Genomic DNA, 4695 nt, shown 5'->3' with positions numbered 1-4695 from the left:
TTGCAAACTGATTCCAAAAAGGACAGAATATATTTGAAGAACTGTATGATTGGGACTGTAGAGAACTATATAAAGTTTGCTCCTAAGAACCTAAAACCAGAAATGCATGGGAAAAAATGGAGAGAAAAGATGAGGTGTCACTAGATGAAATAAGAGGAAGGACTACTCAGAAAACCATGGTGTGACAAACAGCAGAAAAACAGACTTCTGAATTATCATGAATATTCTATCCTTCATTGGTGGAAGGAATTCTGAAAATTTTCCACAATCCCTCAGACTTAAGTCATAAAGGTTTTTGTGGTTTACTGTCTATCAGAGTATTATTCTGACCTAGGCTTCCTGATAAAGCATAACTCACATGCTTAGTCCCAAAAACCCTATTTTATTTAAACGGCTGTGAATTATGGTCATTCACAGCCCATAATGATTTACAAACAGTCCGACAGATGTCTGCCACAGTCTTTTAGAGTAATGCTGATAAGCACCCTCCTTTATCTCCCTCCCAATGGAGCACAGAGTCAAACGGAGCTTCTCAGAGTTTGAACCGACCAGAATGAACAAAATTACTTCCTGCAAAGGCTCATGTCCATTTGCCCCTCTTTTATGTCTTATGTGAGGGGCCAATCATCTCCAAGCCTTACTCCTGAGTTGCCCTTTTTGTCTTAATCGTTGTTGCTTCTGGAAGCTCTGCTCAGGCGCACAGTGGGAACAGGCTCAAACTGTTCTTCTGCCTCACTGATATCAGACTCCGGAGGCTCCGGGAGCAGCACAAAACTACCAGATGGCTCTGGCCCCCTCCCTGCCAATGCAGAGCCCTTGTCCGAGCCTTCCCCAGACTCCAGAAAAGGCCCATGTTCCTCCCCAATCTCCTCATTGTCTGAGTCTGCAGGCTGCCGGTGGACCACAACAATAGGAACTGGTCATAGGGATATTCTTTATTGGCCAAGTGTGGACACACAATAATTTGTCTCCTGTGCATACACTCTCCGTGTATATACAAGCAACAAAGTGATGAGCCATAGATCATAAATTATAAGATACAATCATAAATCATAAGATACAAACAACAGATGATAAGATACCAATAGGAGAAGATAGCAGGAGAGATGAGAAGGAGAAAATAAAAAAGAGAAGATGAGAAGGAAAATAGCAATACAGCCTTCTATATGGGTATTGGGTAAATATCTTTAGGTATAAGACAATGCTGTGGGAATTAGGTATTTAGTACAGTGATGGCACTAGACGCTACCTTTGTGTATAGTTGTTTTGGTGTATAATGCAGAGGTGGTATTCAGCCAGTTCTGACAGGTTCTGGAGAACCAGTAGTGGAAATTTTTAGTAGTTTGGAGAACCGGCAAATAGACTGGCCCCATCCCCGCTGCCTCCCAGCCTCCCAGCTGATCTTCTTTGGTTGCCCTGAACAGGAGAATGGAGCTGGAAAGCAGGTTAGTGGGGTGGGGAGGGAATGGGGATTTTGGAGTATCCTTCCCCTGCCTCGCCCACAAAGCCACACCCACAAAGCTATGCCATGCCCACAGAACCAGTAATAAAAATTTTGAATCCCACCGTGTCCTATAACAGCATCCTGAGGGGAGAAGTTGGAACAGTTTTTGTCCAGGATATGAAAGGTCTGTAGATATTTTCTTAGCCCTCCCTTTCTCTGGCTTGTGCAATATACAGGCTTTCTATGGAAAGCAGGATGGTTGCAATTGTTTTTTTCTGCAGTCCTAACTATCCATTGAAGTCTGTACCTGTCCAGTTTGGTTACTGTGCCAAAACAGACAGCTTTTTAATTATGAATGACAAACTCAATATTTTCTACGTAGAACTTAGAGAATGTCTCTCATCTCTCAGAAAGTGGCGTTTCTGGCCAACACTGTCAGACCTGATTGATCCTAGGCTGCCAACAGGGAATTAAAGGACTATAGACTAGATTCAATTTTCAATTTTATTTGATTTATAGACCGCCCCCTCTCCCCGAAGATATTTTCACATTACCAAGAAAGATGCGTTGATTGGACACCATGGAATAATGAACTCAACTCAAAGGAGACTACTTTTAATTGCATGTCATGCAAAGTATAAAGTATTAGAAGACATGGGTTTGAGCAGAATAGTGCAGAGCTTCTAGTTACTTACATGTCTAATGTCATGCAATCCAATCCAAACATTGCTGGGTTTAGTTTGGTAGGACATGATGTGATTAGCCACTACGAGAGTCTCCGCAAGAGTGAGAATGGATGCCAAATGGGTCCCACGATGGTAACTCTGGCACTCAATCTGGACAATACAAAGGGAAAAAAATGTCTTTGAGTGGCACTGTCTCTTTCTTCTTCATCTGGCTAGCTAGTGGCATGGCCAGGATCAATGCAACATGGAGAAGAGTCATAAAGTGACACTAGAACTACATGGAATTATGATGTTTTGATTCCAATATCCCCCCTGATCTGGAAGACAATGCCACTTTGCCTCAGACTAAGCTGTTGAGTTTATCCAGCCCTTTCAACTTTCCCACCTCCCAGTCTTAAGTTTCATATATTCATGAATAGTCATATCTGGTAGAAGACCAAACTATCATTAGGCATAGTTAGGTAACTGCCTGAGATGAAGCTACTGAAAGGTAAAGTTAACTAGATTTTCTCTAGAAAAGAGAGATAGAAGAGTTTCTACCTTACTGACTTAGTATCAGATAGAAGTAACCAGGATCAGGAGTCAGGTTCAAGGCACTAAATGCTTATTACATGTTGACTTATATACAATTATCTGGTCTACTAATGGTAAAGTAAATTGGTACTAGTTAAGAATCAATGGAATTCATAGGAGGGCTGGACTTGGATCTCTTATGATTGTGTCAGGATTCCAAACTAATGACATATTTGACTCCCCTTTCAGGTCATCTCCTAGATCTAGTCTTCCAGCCATAATAAGGTTTACTTGTGGTTAACCTCAACTCTTTCCTGCATCCTGCAATGTTTTTATATTGTGAGCTGCTCAGAATTGTTGGATGGGCAGCAAATAAATTTTATTAAAAAAAACATAATTACACATAATGAGTGTAATTAAAAAGACTCATAGTTGGCTGATCCTGAATGTGGAGGGAGATGTAGTTGTGTGAAACTATTGTCCAACTGTCTGCCTGGTTAACTTCCATATAGAGAAACAAGGGGAAGGCATTAGATACAGAGGTGGGTTGCCAATATTTTTACTACCAGTTTGGGTGCATGACGCTTCTGCGCATGCACAGAAGCGTCTGGGCAGGTGGGTGGAGCCTTCCACCGCTGCTACTACCGGTTCAGCCAATCCAGGCTAAATCAGCAGCAACCCATCTGTGATCAAATAGCAAAAAGATGAACTTGACCATCCCAGGTGAGATGGTCTAAATGCCAGCTCTCATATTCAGAATTTTCTCTTACCTCAGCTTCTTCCCATGTCTTCTTGGCCTCAAAATATCCATAGCAGTTGCCCTGGTATTGTAGCCACTCTCTAGCACATGTGTCAGCATTAACTATATGGGTGGGATATAGATAAATAGGAAGGACAGAGAATGGAATCAGAAGAGGAATAATCTACTACTCAACCAAAAGATCTTGCAATATATATGTCTAGCTTATTTATTCAGATTGTTGGCTAATCTAGATCAATAGCCTTTATAACACTGTATCTCAACCTTAACCCTTTGTAGATTTCAACTCCCTCAGCTAGTTTAGAGGAAATGCTGCATAAAACAGAAACCAGAAAACATGTTCTTTTATAAGCATGCACAAAGTTGTTTTTTAGGCATGTGTTCTTAGTGAGGAAGTGTTTATTCATATTTTGCAAATTCAAGTCAGGAAACCCTGCCAAAATTTAAACTAGTTCTACCATGGATGTGCAATACTGTGTAACTGAATATCATTACTACAAATTGAAGATTTGCTTTAAGAAGAAGAATGCAATTATTCAAATAAGCAGTTCCCTTTTGAAATACATTTGGGTAATTCATTTCCATAGCTTCATTTGCTTTAATATAAAGAATGTCACACCCGTAGCAATGTCATAGGCTTGGGAATGAAGGAGGCAATGCTACCTAAAATAATATATAATAACTTACCTCCAAAGAAAGGGCAGGAAAGCAGAAAGCTGGCCAGGAAGGCACTCAGATAAATAAATAATCCCATTTTCTAAATTCACCTGAAAAACCAAATAGTGATAAAGCCAAATCAACAATACAATACAATACAATACCTTGGAGGTCTTCTAGTCCAACCCCCTGCCTAGGCAGGAAACCCTATACCGTTTCAGACAGATGTATATCCAACATCTTCTTAAAGACTTCCAGTGTTGGGGCATTCACAACTTCTGGAGGCAAGCTGTTCCACTGATTAATTGTTCTAACTGTCAGGAAGTTTCTCCTCAGTTCTAAGTTGCTTCTCTCCTTGATTAGTTTCCACCCATTGCTTCTTGTTCTACCCTCAGGTGCCTTGGAGAATTGTTTGACTCCCTCTTTTTTGTGGCAACCCCTGAGATATTGGAACACTGCTATCATGTCTCCCCTTGTCCTTCTTTCTCTTAAGCTAGACATACCCAGTTCCTGCAACCGTTCTTCATATGTTTTAGTCTCCAGTCCCCTAATAATCTTTGTTGCTCTTCTCTGCACTCTTTCTAGAGTCTCCACATCTTTTTTACATCGTGGCGACCAGAACTGAATGCAGTATT

Source organism: Natrix helvetica (assembly GCF_964273705.1).
Source record: "Natrix helvetica genome assembly, chromosome: Z".
NCBI classification, from domain to species: Eukaryota; Metazoa; Chordata; class Lepidosauria; order Squamata; family Natricidae; genus Natrix; species Natrix helvetica.
Note: the sequence above shows the minus strand (reverse complement) of the source record.